This window comes from Carettochelys insculpta, chromosome 11, assembly GCF_033958435.1.
Source record: "Carettochelys insculpta isolate YL-2023 chromosome 11, ASM3395843v1, whole genome shotgun sequence".
Taxonomy (NCBI): Eukaryota; Metazoa; Chordata; order Testudines; family Carettochelyidae; genus Carettochelys; species Carettochelys insculpta.
In genome coordinates, this window is record NC_134147.1 from 37,590,709 (window position 1) to 37,608,419 (window position 17,711).

The window sequence follows — 17,711 nt, forward strand, 5'->3', positions numbered from 1 at the left end:
TACTAGGTGAGCTTTCATGGGACAGACCCACTTCTTCAGACCATAGCCAGACCAGAACAGACTCAATATTTAAGGCACAGAGAACCAAAAACAGTAAGCAAATTTGGCACATTAACACCCGGTTTAAATCGTGATGGGAACTTTCTGAGTCACTATAGGGGCTTGTCTGCATACTTGGCTCAATCTAATTCTTGACCTTCCCCCCACCCCTCCACTCTCTGATTTGCTCACCTTGATTATCTTTTTCTGATTTGTCCTCCTTGCTTACTGGTTTTGGTTCTCTGTGCCTTAAATATTGAGTCTGTTCTGGTCTGGCTATGGTCTGAAGAAGAGGGTCTGTCCCACAAAAGCTGACCTAATAAACCATTTTGCTAGTCTTTAAAGTGCTACTTGACTGCTTTTTGTTTTGATTGTCAAGTAGGAATTTCACAGGCATAACTCTAGAATATATATTATGATTAAATTAATGTCAAAATGCATTATTCAATATTAATTCTCCATCTCTGAGAACACTTAATACTTGATTACATGTTTGTTGTATTTTTCATTAAGTGATAACTGTTATTGTGGCTTTGTAATAAAAATAACACTTATTATACTGAGCAGTTTCAGTGACATCAACTTAAGTTGTTAATAACACTACTTGTGCTAATAAATAGTATGCTCAATAGCATGTATTTGCTGCTTCAGGACAATGTTAAAATGTCGACTTCTCTGGATGGTCGATTTACTTGGAAATAATACATCCTTCATGCTACACAAAAGAAAAGGCTGAAGATATATCAATAGTGACAACTTAATTAATTTTACCACTTGATTTACTAGTATGAAGAGAAACAAGTCAGATCTTTGGGATAAAGCAATCAACTGCCTAGTTAAATGTCTGCAATACTGCAGCTAAGCCATTGTGTAAAACAGTTTGCTCTACAGTAGTGAAATATTTCACTGCAGAAAGCAATATGTGCAAGCTCCCTACATGGAAATAAAAAAAATAAGAAATTCTATTTTACTGAGACATAAAGAAAGTGAAGCTCGACAGGCTTGGAAAAAACATGGCATAAAAAAAAAAAATGTAAGACCATGGTTTATAATGTTATAGTTGCAGAGCAGAAGCTGCATTTAGTTGGATCATTTGAAAGTTAACATGACCTTTGTTTATTCAAGGCCTGATTCTCAGGTCCAGTGCACCCAGGAGTGCAAAATGGATGGAAAGCTGACTTCATGGGATATCATTTTTCTCCCCTACAATAATGGAATTACACAGGAAGTGTAAAGCTACCATAACTGGCCAAACCACTCTCTCCATAAAAGGATATTTGGAGGCCAGAGACAAGCATGGAGGAAACATGTTGGGGCAGAGCGAGAGTGCAAGGTGTTCCAGTCAATCCTTGCCCAGACTGAGGGCTGGGAGTGGGGTGGGGCGGGAGGTGGGAAAGGTGGAGAGATGGCATGTTAATTTTACTTGTCCCTCTTGTCATCTTACTGATGCTGAAAGTTCCAAGTTCCAAAAGGTATAGCTTGCATGATATGCAGTCTTGAATGAAAACAGAATCCTGATGTTGCCTCAAAGTGAAATGAAAACATACTGTGTAAATCTAAAATCTTTAGTAATTTCTTGTGTAGTATCAAAGGACAATTTCCCCTCTGTCCACTCATCTTTGGATTAAATGGTGAAGACTTTCCTTAGTTTTTATTCAATCTTTTCTCTAGAATAATTCCCATTGAGCTAACACAGGACAAGAGGCGAAAAATCTGCACTAGAAATCAAGTTCTCCCTTTATTACATAATCTATAGGAAATAGCCTTCTCTTTCTGCACCTGCCTTTCCTCATAACACAGGTTTCCTTCACAGGGGTGTAATGCTACCTGTTTCAATGGAGTTGCTGCTGATTTACACCAGTATTGCTAAGAACATATATAACATAAGATGTGACAGCTCAGGAAATGAACACTCACGCTATTTTACTTTTAAACTGCCCAGAACCAGTTATGACTACATTCTGAGAAAGGCTATTACAGAACTGAGTAATACTGAAATGCCTGTGATTATATGGTTTTTTGCTTCATCTTGTGGAAACATGCCTTAAAATCGTAGGCGGCATTTGAGTATACTTCGTAGGACAAAGCCCTTTGTACAGACATTTACTCTGTAGCTTTTGGTGATTGCAGGGGAAAAGTCTGCTCCATTGTGTGAGACTAACACGAACAATTAAACATTCACAATCTGGAGGCAAGGCTTTAATATGGAAAAGTTAAATGAAATATGGCTGTGAAGGAATGGAAGATTGAGATAACTGCCCACAGACAATTAAAATGTGTGAACACCAGGACTGGAAAATCATTGGCTATGGTTACACTAGCAAGTTTTGCCAACAAAACCCCAGTTTTGTCAACAAAACTGTTGTAACATCCACCCACAAAATTAGTTTTTTTGACAGTTGGTTGACAAAACTCAACACTTTCACCAGCAGGGTTCTGCCTCGCAGCAATGAGGCATAACACTGCTGTCAACAGATTCTGTCGACAAAATAACTGTGTGGATGCCGTGGGGAGCCTTCTCTCAACAGACACAGCATTTAGAACAATGAGAAGCCCAGTCTACTGTGCTTCCAGGTGCCTGTTCTGTCGAGAGAGCAGTCGGGCAGTCCAGCTGCTCTGTTGACAGAAAAAAGTGCTCTTTTGATTGTCTTTTTTGTGTGACCGCACTCTGTCAGGAAATCTCCTCCAACAGTGACTTCTGTCAACATCTTATAGTCATGTAATCGGAGCCATTACTCACTGCACAGGCTTGCTGTCCAAGATCACTCCTACCCCATCTATATATAAAGTTTAATCCACTTGCTCATATTCAATATGACCTCTCATGTAAACAATCAAGCTGTGTCTACATGTGCACAAAAACTCAAAATAAGTGGCCCTTTTTCGAACGAGTGGGAGGAGCATCCACACATGTAAACCCATCTTTCGAAAGAAAATTGAAAGAACAGGGCGCAGACTTTGAAATCCAAACCCCGATCCCGTATCAGGAAGGTTGCTCCCTTTCAAAATGCTAAATCAAAATAGTACACATGTAGACGTTCCACAGTCCGCTCTCCAAATACAGGTCCGCCATGGCGCCGGTGAGCTCAAGTGCAGAGCCGCTCCAGCCGGCAGCAGCGGGGCTCTATGGTCCGTGCATTCAGCTGCCTTAAAGCTGCACCCACACAGGAAATCCGTGGCAGGAAGCTGAGAGTGTGCTAGGAGCAGCCACCCCACGTGCTTGAGCCGCACGCTCTAGTGCTGCAGCGTGGCCAGCAGCCAGCCCCCCCATGAGACCCACAGCCTCCCCTCCAAGCCCCCACAGAGTTCCCAGGGTGAGAAAAAAAAGGGCCCCCTCCTGGACAGAGCGGGAGCTGTGGGATCTCCTTGGCCTCTGGAAGAATGAGGATGTCCTGCACCACATGAGGGTCAAGCAGCACAATACCACGGCCTTCGCCCACCTGGTGCAGGGCCTCCAGACCAGGAGCCACTTGGAGCATACCATGGAGCTGATGCTCTGGGGCAGCTCCAGCAACATGCTCCTACTACTGGGAGCTCCTGGGCATCCTGGGGCCCCAGGAGACCTTCTCACCCCGGCATTCCTGAACAAATCCAGTAAGGAGCTGCAGCCGGAGAAGGAGGAGGAGGAGCAGCCTGGACCGGGGACCCAGGAGGGCGAGTGTACCACCAAGTGGTCAAGTGAGGACAGGGACCTCACCATCATCATCCCCTCCCGCTTCTCCAGCTGGGTGACTGGGAGCCGGACATCTTGGGCATCACCGAGGGACCCTCCAGTACGTACAGGGAGGGGTGCACACCTGCTCCACAGGGTGGGGGCGACGCAACAGCTAGTCACCCGCACACAGGATCAGGGGTCTTGGGCTGCACACAGGCCACCCCCCACATGGGATGCAGCACTCTGCGGTGGCGCACTAGCAATGCCCACCACCCGCCCTCAGTGAACTATCAAGCTGTGTCTACATGTGCACAAAAAATCGAAATAAAGTGGCCCTTTTTCGAAAGAGCGGGAGGAGCATACACACGTGTAAACCCATCTTTCGAAAGAAAATCAAAAGAATGGGGCGCAGACTGTGAAACTTTGACTTTGATTTTTTGCCCTTTCGAAAGGGCGCTCACATGTAGACCCAGCTTCAATGAATTGGTTACATATGCACATTCCAACTACAATATGTTCCATTGTGCCAGGTTGTCTGTTAACAGTCAGTTGTCAACTGATTTGCTGCTGGAAGTCTTTTCATTATAGCCATTTACATTTAAGTTGGGAATCATTCTTAAAGATATACTGTAGCCATGGGTGGCCATGAGACACAGTCTTCTCCATCTAGAACTCTAATTGTGGGCACAAGATATATGATCATGCACAAGAATAGACATGTTTCTATATGACTTAGATGGGAAAGTAGATGACTGAATGGACCAGAAGAGATACTCATCATATTTCTAACCTTTAAGTCAGAGAAATGTGGAGCAGAAAGAGAGTTTTCCAACTGACTGTATATTAATAGAGATAGCATGTTAAATATTCATTATTTCCAAGCCATTTAATGTTTTATTAGACAATGTATAATGAAACTGGAAATTGTTATAATAATTCCTATCATATAAATGGTGTGCAAGCAAAAAAGCTTGTAAACTGGACCTAAACAAATGTTCTTCTTGGATTGGGTACGTATGTTCTCATTTTCAAGTTCAATTATCCAAAAGAAATGTACAAACATAACTTCATACTCCAATACATGGGTGCACAATTTCCTTTGCTTGCTGGGTGAAGTGTGTTTGCATGCTCAAGACTAGGGCAATGAAGGATGATCTTAGGTCATTTTCAAAAGCATGTAAGTGACTTAGAATCCTAAGTCGCATTGACTTTCACTGGTATTTCGATTCCTATGCCACTTGAGAACTTTTGAAAACTTTGCCTCTTTTGGTGAAGGAGCAGCCTGTGATTGAGGAAGACTGAATTCAGTTCCCTGCTCTGGCACACAGACTTCCTGTCTGATCTTAGTGCCTCAGTTTCCCACCTTCTGTTTGTGTGTTGTACCACTTTCTCCCATGAGTTGCCTATCTTATCTGTTCAGATTGCTCTGGGTATGTCTACACTGAAGCAAGCAGGTAAAACTCCTGTGTTGGGTAAATGATCAAGGTAGCACTTTATAAACAGCAGTGTGACCCTTGTGACCCAGGTGGAGGCTCTGGCTAGCCAGGTGAGCACAGTTGCATCCAACATGCTAGGTATGTACTTGAACAAGCAGCCTGAGCTGTTGTGACCATGCTGCTGATCACGTTAACGTGTACATATCTACTCAAGCTGTGAATTACATCCCTCAGCTGCAAAGTTAACATGCCCTATGTGTATCTACAGTGTCCAATGAGGTCATAATTTCAGTAGGATACTTAGGTGCTATTGTAAATAATATAATACATGATAGTGACACAAGTCCCACTTCAGCCTTATTTGGTGAATTAGAGGTATAGGCCTCATGAATTTCGTCCTGTAAGGCTACCATTTCTGAAAGTCCAGCCCTGTAATATTCAGGAAAAAAAATGGCATGTCATTTATTTGTTACAGTCATGACATCCTCCATGCCACAGGCACTTAACATGACAAGGAGACTTAAAAGAAAGGTTGACTGGTGTCTGTGCTCCTTCCTTTTGTGACTTATAAAGAAATGGATGTGGAGATGAGTGTACTTACTTGGAAGCAATAAGAATTAAGAATATTTAGTAATGTGAATTGTCCTGGCAAAGAGAGCAACACCTCTCACAATTTATTTCCCATAGGCATGAGAAAAGGCACCTCCACATCTTTCCCACTTCCCCCGAAACCAGCATTCATACATATGAGAGGCTAGGCTGTACACTCTTGGTAAAGAAGTCACTGGGGAATGATTAATGCTCCCTTCAGTGGGTACTAAGCTACTGAAACTGCATAAGTGTCATGGCTCAGGAATCTTTAATTTGGCCTACCCATTGATTGCAGCAAGTGTGGCTGGATGTGCTTATAAAAAATATTTTAAAATTAAATGTACATGACCCTCCACTCTGGCTCCTAATAGTAACAGAGAGGTAGCCATGTCACTTGTACTCCAACAAAACAAAACAGCAGAAAGGTATCACTTTAAAGACTAACAAAATGATTTATTCTGTGATGTGCATTCCTGGGACAGACCCACTCCACCAGATCAATCTCCTTTCCCATACAGAGAACCAAAAAACTGCAATTAAAAACTGACAAATCAAATATATAGGAGGGGTGTTGAGGGGTGGGGGGATGTTAATTGTCCTGTCTGAGATAATTACAAGCATCAAAGGAAGGGAAGCAGTCCTTGTAATGCGTGAGTTAATTGATATCTCTGTTCATGTCACGTGTTAATGTGTCGAATTTGAATATGAATTCCAACTCACAAATTCCTTGCTTTAATCTGTATTTATTCTGGCTCCTAATACTTATTGCTGTAAGCAATGACTTTGAGTCAACTTGTAACACACTGCCTAGATATAAGTCATGGGGGTTCTGATATTGAAAGGAGTTATATTGTGAGGAGACAGGAAGAAAATGGAAAAAATCAGAGGGGCTGGAAGGAGCTTTTCCCTACTTCACATTCTGCCTCAGAGCCATATGACAGGACTCACACTGATCTACACCTCACTCATGGTGAAGTCCATAGGACTGTTCATGGACTAAGGCAAGTAAGGATATCTATCTGGCCCTCAGTGAATGGCTTTATGGGAACCTGGATAACAGAGCAGCTCTTCACTGCCCTTCCTCTGCTACGCACCACCTTTGACAATCAAGCAGAGAAAAGATGTTTTCTGTTCCTTAGTTTCTGATCCTTTTCCCTGTTCTCCTCCTCTTCACCAGACCCCCAGCAACAAAAATTACATGTACCTCATACAGAAAACACAAAACGTTGTGCAGGTAAAAAAGCCTTGTGGGAAGTTAATTTCAGATTAGCAAGAATGTTAGTAACTTTGGCTCAGATAATCAAGGTTACATGGTATAGTATTATACGTCTGTTCAGTTATAATTCTGGATCATTTATGACATGGGATAGCCCAGGACAGCAGATTTATTTTGCATATGCCATTAAATAAAAGAGCATTGAGTAATAAGACACTCTAAAGAGAGTAGTACCAGAGATTATGGACTAATTTGGCCAAAGATGTCCCTTGTGAGTCTCATTGCTTCAACAGAGGAAACAAACCTGACAAGTATATTACGTAGTCGTACCAGAATTCAAGAACACTTTCTACATTTCAGCTCTACACTTACTAAACTGATCTCTAATGCCTAATAATTGATTGCATTTGTATTAACAAAATACTGAATCAATGTTTGCTTTTGGGGCTATTGCCTAAAATTTCTCTAACGTTTCTTTTAAATTTGGTTACAACTGTATTTTATTTCTTAAATTTTTATCTTTATCTTTGGAATACTTCTAATACATTAATAGCCTAATTCATATTTTATGCTCATTAGACGTAGTTCCTGCAATCTTTACACTAATATGTAATATTATGAGAAAAATATGAGAAGTCCTACAGGTTTGGATCTTTAATCTATTTTTAAAAATAGAGACTTAGGTCACATTTCACTTAATCTTATGAATATTTATATTTCAGAGGTTTGAAAATTCACTGTCAAACTGACAAAAGCAGCATATTTTAGAGAAAATTCAGCACTGTTTTAGGAAAAGGTATATACAATTATACCTTATAAAAAGGCTAAAGGAATTTATCCTCTAGTTTACAAAACAATTAATAAAAAGGAATTTATTAGTATGTAATAAAGACTTTGATAGACTTAAAAATCCAGTTAGAGAAATCAATACAAAAGAAATAATACATGATATATACCAAGGACTTTATTAGATATTACTCTTTTTTTTTCTATTTTCTTCATGGAATAATATTTTTGGAAATGCTGAAGGGTTACCATATTAAAAGGAGACAATCTGACATCCTGAGAGGGAGTGTATCCGTACCAGTGTCTCGTTGTATTAATGTGTTATAGTATATCAAGTACATCAATACAACATGAGTTGGTAGATACTGATACAGATAAACTCCCTCTCAGGGGTGTTCTCTTTTTTGAAAGGTCAAATATGGTAACCTAAGAAATGGAAGGTCAATCCAAATCCTCACAAAAACAAACAAGGAAAAAGCCCTCACAAAATAAACAAACAAAAAGCAGTCACTGCAGTCTATCCTGATAACAGAAATGCTAAACCACAGTCCCAAAGTGAGTATCTGTAGTAATGGCAGCAACACATCCCCACTTCTTTGTAACTTGGAGTGAATCTGGGCTGCAAGCTAGCCTTCCATGACCATCTGAAGAAGGCAGTTGCCATGACAAAGACAAGGGTCAACCTGGTTCAGAATTGGCAAGCATTAATATCAATGTTATGAACAGCAGTGGTGGCCCTTGTGTACTCTAGCCAAGTACTATGCGCCAATATGGACAAGAAATAGCCATACTTCACTTGCTCATGTCCAACTAAATACTGCAACACTGTGCATTACTGGAACCCTCAAATCAACCCCAAAACCTTGGTTGCAAGTGTTCTCACACATTGCTCCCCCATCTATTCACTATGATACTGCAACCCTTTGACAACATCCTCCATCCCCAACCTGAAGTCATATAAGCCCTGGTGGAATCTAGGTACTGTACATATCATCCAATTTCAAAAGAACTCTAGACAGATTTTTCAGGCAGAGACAAAGGGGAAAGAATTCGACATACATATTTAGTGTCAAAATGCCTCTGCATTATTCATCATCATATGTGCACTGACAGATCCAAAATAATTAGGATTACTCGCATTAATTAAGTTAGGCAATTCCCCTGCCTAAAAGAGAAACACAAAGAAATGCAAACTAATTATACACTGATCACACATTTTCTGTCACTCTGTATCTGTAACCTCAAATTTATCTCACTGAGAATGCTGCCTAAGAAAAATGAATGTCATCCAGGTGCTGATTTGTGCTAGAATGGTGCATAATACCTTACATCTAGTAAGTCTGACTTCACAGAGAGATATTGCATATTAAAATGTTAATGCCGAGAAAGAGGTGATTATTTTCCTAGGTAGCATGTAAGACTGCCTGCTGAAAATGTCACAGAAACATCGAAGCCTCAACACACAGGAAAAAGGACATCCCTGAGCATTACTAGAAACACACTACATGGATTAAGCGGAAAGATCAAAGATCATTTTCTAGGGCACAGTGATTAAAATTGCATCTAGCAAATTAAAAGAAACTGATGAAAATTTTCTCTGATTATCTACAGCACAGCCAAGCCTTAGAATCTGCAGAAACCACTTCACTTCTTCCTTCCGCAACAGCATTCCTTCAACCTCTAAAATCTTGGGGAACACAACTGCGATTTCAGTAGACAAAGAACCCTCTCACCCCCAAAACCACTACCACGAGCAACCCTCTTCCTTCTAATGCCAAATCTTATGAACTCACATTTTCCCACTTCACCACTTAATGTCCATGGGTCCAATAGAGGTAGCCCCAAATCTCTGATATCTCTGCTACAGGACAGCAGTTTGCACTGTAACTTTCAAGGTGTCCCCAAGATTTCCTAGCTGGCTCTGCGGAATGCAAGTTACATTTTGGCCCATGGAGAGTTACAGTAAGTGTTGTATTTTGGCCACCAGTCAGGCTCCAGACATGATGTAATAAGTCCTTGTTCCTGACCTTGTGATGCCAAAGGTAGAAAGAATCAGACTTTTGGAAAAGGTCTGAGATGGGGCTAAACTTTAGCCTGGGAAGAAAGATACATGGGGAGGTGGAATCAGGAAATGGATAGTGAGTGGGAGTCAGTTCATAGGGATTGGGTGGGAGCTCCAGCAAGTACTGGAGAAAATGCAATCAAAAAATCTGGATTCCATTAAGCAGGCTGGAGGTCTGGTCAGACACTGCTTTTGCTCAATCTAGCAAAATAATGCAGAGTATTTTGTGCATATATCTTCTTAGTTTGTCTTCTCTCTCTCTCTCTCTCTCTCTCTCTCTCTCTTCAGATTCTTATAAAGTGATATTATTCTTTCAATTGTCATAAGACATGAAAACCTACTTACATCTAACCTTTGGAAAAAAGATCTTTTTATTTTGAGATTAAGGCCCTGACATATCACTTAATGGGTTTTCCATGAAGAAGAATGTGCCCGAGACAATTTGCTCTGCTTGTAATTTCCAAGGGGAAAATCCTCTATAGCTACGGTTACACTAGAGAGGTTTTTTTTTTTTTATGACAAAACAGGGGTTTTGACAGCAAAACATGCTGGCTTTTATACACAAAATGGGTTTTGTCGACATTGTATCGGCTTCTACCTCAATGCTTTCAGGCATAATGCCTTTGTTGACAGATTTCTGTAGACAGAACAGCTGTGTAAGTGTCCCCAGAGGGCCTCTCTCCACCACAGGGCATCCACAACAATGGGCAGCCTTGTCTGCAGTGCCTCCTGGTGCTTGTTTTGTCAAGAGGGCAGCCAGGCAGTCCTGCTGCTCTGTCGACAGCTCGGACAGCTCTCCTGATTGGTTTTGGTGTGTGGTTGCACTCTGTCAATAGAAGTTCTGCTGTGAAATGTCTTCCAACTTCTGTCAACAGAGTGCTGTAGCATAATCATAGCCTATGAGTACTATGGTTTCTAAACATCTGCAGAATGTAAAGGGATCTTCCATATAAATATCTAAATCCCAGACTGTGAAACAGGAAAGTCTGAAATATGCCTTATCAGAGACAGATGCATTTTAATAACTGGAAATATGAAGAAATCCACAATTTCTATGTAAAGATTTTTCTATCCAAACATTTCTTTAACAGACATCTGAAATATACTATCTATTTCATGTCCTGTATTACACACTGGCTAAAAAGCATGGTGCCTTGAATATAAAGCCATATCCAGTTAGATCTGGGTCTTAGAGATTTCATATCCTAAGAATGTTGTGCTTTGGTAAATATTCAGAGAGTTAGATACAAGAAAAACCAAATATATTAATAGAGGTGTTGATATTGATTCAGTAGGTGTTGCTGCTCCAGCTGATTCAGCACCTATTATTTTTAGAGTTGACAATAATACACAATATCCTGAATGAACTTTATCAAATCAAGTTTAGCATCTTTTGAGCCTGCTGTATTAAAAATTCATTTGTGCAGTGCATTGCATCTGGAAGGCATTAGAAACTTCAAAGGATTTTTTTAAATACCTGTGAAGTGGATTTCCAAGGAAGTACCTGGGGAATGCAAATGGCTCATTTCAAATCCTCCCTTTTCAAGTTACCAACAGGGGACAAACAACAAACATTGTCTATTTATTGCAGAAGCAGGTGAATTCCAGCTCAGAGACCCCCTGAACCATATAAAGGATGAAGTAACCATGACCTTGTGTTTATCAGGCCAGAATTTGCCTGAGACTACAGGGCAGGGGCTGGAGAGATGCATGCATTACCCCAGACCAGTCTTTGTTTTTTGACGTCCCATACACAATTGTCAAAGGGCACTTTTAATGTGTGTCAGACTACCACAGAATACAGGGCATTATTTGGGTCCTCTTGTAACCTAATCCTTTTACTCTTTGTGTCACTACTACCATGAAGTGAAAATATCTGGCACCACTTCACAGAAGCATAAACACTATATAAATTCAATTATTTTAACCTTTCCTCTTCAACCATATTCTTCACTTCTTATTACTGTGGATGAGCAGTAACTCTTTTTGACATATTTTATAGATTAAAGGCACCATATTTATGTGCTTTCTCAGGGCACCATCCTGTTCCCACTGAAGTTAATTGGACTTTGGTCACTGACTTCAATGGGAGTAAATGCAGGTACATTAATTCAAACTCCTTACTCTGAAAAGCCAGTTGAGTTGTTTTCAAAGTGTGAGAATAACTTTGAACACAAAATAGACAAGAGTAAAGAGAAAATTAAGCTCAAGCTAAATCTGATTTTTGAACAATATCCTCCCCGCCCCTTCATCCACATTTCGATAATTTTAACACAAAATGAAAATAAAGTCTCAGGTCTACTTGCCAGTAAACTACAAGGAGTCCACCCGCTACAGTTCTACATGGGAACAAAAAATATGTCAAATGCATTAGCATTATAGGAGGAGACGAATGGCTATGCTTGTCTTCAAGCCCATTTGCTGAAGAAAGCATTTAGTAATGACTGGCATCTAGCACTGGTTTCACTTGTTAACAGTGGCCTACTCTGCAACAAACAAAAGAAGTGTTGGAAGCGCTTTCTTAAGGTTACCATTTGGTGCCTCTTAATGTTTCCTGTGTAGTAATAAGATCTGTACTATATGCACTACGTAAAACATTATTTTAAAAGCCGCATCTACACGTGCACGCTACTTCAAAGTAGCGGCGCCAGCTTCGAAATAGCGCCCATCACGGCTACACGTGTTGGGCGCTATTTCGAAGTTAACTTCGACGTTAGGCGGCGAGACGTTGAAGTCGCTAACCCCATGAGGGGATGGGAATAGCGCCCTACTTCAATGTTCAACATCGAAGTAGGGAACGTGTAGACGATCCGCGTCCCGCAACATCGAAATAGCGGGGTCCTCCATGGCGGCCATCAGCTGAGGGGTTGAGAGACGCTCTCTCTCCAGCCCCTGTGGGGCTCTATGGTCACCGTGTGCAGCAGCCCTTAGCCCAGGGCTTCTGGCTGCTGCTGCTGCAGCTGGGGATCCATGCTGCATGCACAGGGTCTGCAACTAGTTTTTGGCTCTGTGGATCTTGTGCTGTTTAGTGCAAGTGTGTCTGGGAGGGGCCCTTTAAGGGAGCAGCTTGCTGTTGAATCCGCCCTGTGACCCTGTCTGCAGCTGTTCCTGGCACCCTTATTTCGATGTGTGCTACTTTGGCGTGTAGACACTCCCTCGCAGCGCCTATTTCGATGTGGTGCTTCCCAACATCGACGTTGAACGTCGACGGCACCAGCCCTGGAGGACGTGTAGACGCTATTCATCGAAATAGCTTATTTTGATGTCGCTACATCGAAATAAGCTATTTCGATGTAGCGTGCACGTGTAGACGTAGCCAAAGAGTAATAAGGGATCCAATCCTACTCTTGTTGACATCAGTGGCAAAACTCCCATTGTAGCAATGAAAGCAGGAATGGTCTTGAAAGCTTTCCTGCCTGTCTCCTTTAAACCATATCAAAGTGAAAAAAAAAATCTTCTCCAGGAGGTCATTATTGTCTAGTAGCATTACGAACATTTGCACTGGTTACTGGCCTCTTAGAAGATATTTAGGGGTAAATATGAGCTAAATAGCAGCACAGAATATCGAAAGCCAGGACTGGTGTCTGCAAATAAACTTGATGGGATTATGTGAAATTTGGTCACACCCATGAAAAGAGGACATCTAGATAACTAAAATGATGCAGGACATAAATGTTGCAGGACCAGAAAGTGCCAGCCTAGAGAGGTTCAAACTGAAGTAGTGGTGTTTTTAAACAGCTAGCCAACCAATTGTATCTTCAATTAATTACTCGTGTGTGCTATCAAAAGGCAGAAAGTTCCATAAATAAAATCTCTGAAGGAAACTATTTTCTGTTATGATTGTAATTTATAATAGAGCATGTTGCAAAGGATTTACAAGACATTAAACACAATACTTTATTAAAAACCAAAGGCCAGATTATGTTCTCCATTTCCCCTGTGAAAATCCAGAGCAACTGCTGTGAAGCCAGTTGATTAATACACTGAAACTGAGTTTAGCTTTCTTTCACATTATAAGAAAAGTTTTAGGTTTTAATACATGAAACTCAGATCTACTCTCTTTCTTGATTGAGAGTATGTGTATACTGCTTGCAGCTCAGGGACACATACCTAAGACAGCTTTAATTTATCTAGCTTGGATACTGGATCAGTGAAGCTATAGCAATGCATACTTCACCATGAACTAACCCCTATAATTAAATTACCCAGAGTTCCAGGCATAGCCTGTATAGCTCACACGGAAGCATAGGCTGCCACTTCACTGCTCTGGCACCCAGGCCAGCTAGATTAAAGTTAGCTCAGTTATACCTACAAAAACCACCATCACCTCCCATGACTCCTGTAGATATACACTGCGGGGCAGCGTTTTCATTCAGCTTGGAAACTGAAGCTAGCACAGAAGGTGGCAGTTTGCTGACTACGTGTACATCTTCACTAAAAAGAAGATCGATGCTGTTGTGGTCATCTTCTGGAGTTCAGTTTAGTGCATCTGGTAGGAATGAATTAAATCAAACTCACAGGGAGCTCCTTTTGAATGCGATACTCCTTGCTGTCAATGAGAAGGGAAGGGAAGTTGATGAGAGAGTTTCTCCTGTCAACCTCCTGCAGTAGGGCTATGCTGGAAATGCAACTAAAGCTACACAATTCTTGTAGCTGGAGTTGCACATCTTGGCTTAAATTTCTTTTGCAGTGTAGGCCTGCCCTACAAAGGTATCTTGTCATGAGCACATGACTCCAGAATCTTCACTGGCTGGCTGTTAGTTGCCATGTGGAGTTAAAGGGTTGGTTCTCACTCATTTAGCCTTATGGGTCTTATACAACTCCCACTGGAAGCGACTTCAGTGACAGTAAGATCAGGCCCCAATGGTAAGCCTAGACTGCTGAGAGGGACAGGTAGACAGGCTCACATTAGCAGGGCTCAGTTTAGTGCACTAAATGTAGCTGCTTAGATGGCTGTGGTTCAGGCTGCAGCTTGGTTTGCAAGAATCTGAGCTCAGGTGGCCAGCCCAAGTTTCTTTTGGAGCCATATCTACACAGATATTATTAACCCAGTAGCCCCAGTCCCTCTAGGGTGCATTCTCCCAACTGCAGTGCAGACATACTCTCAGTGACATAGGCTCCTCTGTTACATCAGCATGCTCCACCTGAGTCCTCCGACTTCGGAATTCACTCCCTGCCTTTGCTTCAACTGAGCTCAAATCCATTGATTTTAGGGTAAGCTATTAAGACAAGTGGTTGGAAAAGGCTGTGCAGGGGAGAACTCTTGGGGATGTGCATCATTATTTTTGAGTGGATTCCTTTATGGGGAGCTCTAAAATAGGGGAAATTTGGTTTTGCTTCTGTAGAGTAGAGAAAATGTTTTTTTTTCCCTGTGTCAGTTGTACTGTATTATTAATTATATTGAGGGCTCTTACAGCCTGCTATTGTTCTCCTCTGTCTCTCAAGCAAAACAAAGCATTATCATCATCATCAGGTTTTTACATAAATATGGATTACACAAATATAAAGAAGTATCAGCATACTACAATCCTATAGTAGCAAGGCTAATAACTAGACAATCAGCTATGTCTTTTCCATTTCTAACTTGCATTATTTTATACAATCTCTAAAAAAAATTAAAATAAATTGAAAGACTATGTACTTTTCATATTGTCCCAACATAACATTCTTCAATGGTTATGTATCCCCCAACTGGTTTGCCTATAGCCAGTGTCCAGCAATAAACGCTCACTCAAATCTGAAACTCAATCATTAACCAGAAATCACACAATGGGAAATGCATGCTTGCCTAATAAGAGAAGTTTCATAGTCGTCATGCTCGTTGGCCCCTACTTCTTCATTAATATTCAAACAGCAGCTTATGAGAGAAACAGTATGCCTTTGTTTTCCAGTATGGCACATTCAAGATACAATGCTGAGTGCCCTATTAGTGGGTGTGTTTCTCCACTATTAAGAGAGAGCCAAGATTTCTCTTATCACAAGAGAGTTGTTTAATGGTGAATTCCAGACCCTGGGGACAGTCAGATGACTGGTTACTACAAACTATTCATTCCATAGCAGCCTCTTCCACAGTCTCAACACATGCGCATATTTCTTTTGTATTACTGTTATGCTCTCATATCTCAGGCCCTTCCAACAGTCTCTCTTCTAATTCTAGCAAGGAAATGACCTTGCTCTCATGCAACAAAATCTGGAGCATCAGTCAGGCACTTATTCTAAATGTTGCACAGCTGATTATAGAAAAACAACCCCACAGAAAAAGCCTACTTATTGTAGCTGGAGTAGTCATAATAGTATCTAAGTTCTGCAATTTAATGAGGGAACATCAGGAAGGGCCAACTCTTAATACACACAAGGAAATAATTTACTTCTAATGTATTCATATGGAAATTGGACTTTCCCTTTCATTGTACTAGATAAATTGTATCTAACTAATTTGAGCCAATTAAATGTTATAAAGCTGTAATTTCACTAAACTCCATATGGCAGGACCAAATCACAACCACTCTGGAGGGGAAGAATGTAGGTTCAAACCACTTTCATTAGAGGCTGTCTCTGTATCATTCCCCAAGGGGGTTCAACTAATAATTCACTATAAAATTTCAGCCTCAGCACAAGAGTTCGTAGAAACAAATTGTTTTGTCAGAGGATGAGCCTGAAGAAATATGCACAGGAATATATCTGTAAGAATTCATTTTCTCTACCTCCTCAGTTGTCATATTATATACATTCAAGGAGGATTATCACGTTCTTATGCACCAAATCAATGAACAAATTTCAAATACAAATGATCCTTGATTCTTTCATATGAATAATATGAGAATCCTTTTATACCTAGGCTGGAAAGAAGGGATCTTGTTTTGTGGCATATATGAAACATAAGACAACTTTCAAAAATTTTTTTTGCTGAAGATCAAGATCAGGTGGATGTTTAATCTTTTATTGGTACAATTTCTGTTGGTGAAAGACATCAGGTTTCACTTTTCAGTTCAGTCTTGCCAAAGAGTTCTGTGTAGTTTGAAAGCTTGTTTCTTTCACCAAACAGAAGTTGGGCCACTTAAAGATATTACCTCACTCACCTTGTCCTTCTCATATCTTGGGTCCAACTCATCTGCAAATAACAATAGAAGATATCTTAGAAGCATATGTCCCATTTTCCAAAAATACTTAGATATTAAGGGGCTAGATCCACAGAGAGGACCGAGATGCAGCATTGCAACATTTAACTTTTAGGCCCCTTGTTATGTAGGAGAATCCACATTTCTGAATTAGGCTCTAGGTCTCCCTGCACAATGGTTAGGAAGAACTAGGAACCTAAGAACAGGATTCACAGAAGCCAACATACTGAGCATAGAACTGCCTTATACTACAGTAGGAAATGCTGAGGTGTGATGTGGGATATAAGCTCCACCTTGCAAGGGCACACGGCATCTAAAAGAAGGTGTCTCCCTCCACTTGGGATTCAGAGTCATGAATACCTTCCAGGAGTTAGGCTCCAAAGACAGGCTGTTCTTTTCTCACAGTACACGGAGGAAGGAGAGCTGGTGGTGGTGTGGTAGTTATATACAGCAGTCCAGGGTAGCTGAAAGGCAAAGGAAACACGTTCAGAACAGCCTGAGAGAGACTCTTAGAATTTCAGTGAGATTTAGGAGGGCAAGTGCCTGAGTGCTAAATTTGCAAAGCTAAAGAGACAAAATTCCTGATGTAATTAACATGAGTGCCTAAGCAGGTTAGGTACCAAACCCCTATTGAGTTATTGGCTTTCATGCAGATGTGCAGGGTAGCATGCGGAACAGAAGGGTGAAGAGTATAAGGACTTTACCACATCTCCAAGCTCAGTGCTCAGCTAATGTCCAGACACAACTGTTGCTCTTATTCTCAGGTTAACACAGATCATCCTCACTTGGGCTACTTCTACACAGCGGC

General features: G+C 41.0%; 1 protein-coding gene across 5 annotated transcripts in view; it reads right to left on the minus strand.

The window, feature by feature from the left end:
* Window positions 1-17,711, minus strand: part of CHL1 (cell adhesion molecule L1 like) — a 200,602-nt gene that overhangs the window by 128,387 nt on the left and 54,504 nt on the right. For 4 of the 5 annotated variants that reach the window (XM_075004829.1, XM_075004834.1, XM_075004832.1 and 1 more), the window contains 2 exons: window positions 17,264-17,367; window positions 16,865-16,896 (listed from right to left, as the gene is read on the minus strand). The gene's annotated coding sequence lies outside the window, so the exon portion shown is untranslated. The remainder of the gene's footprint in view (window positions 1-16,864; window positions 16,897-17,263; window positions 17,368-17,711) is intronic. The other variant, XM_075004833.1, reaches the window with a different exon arrangement.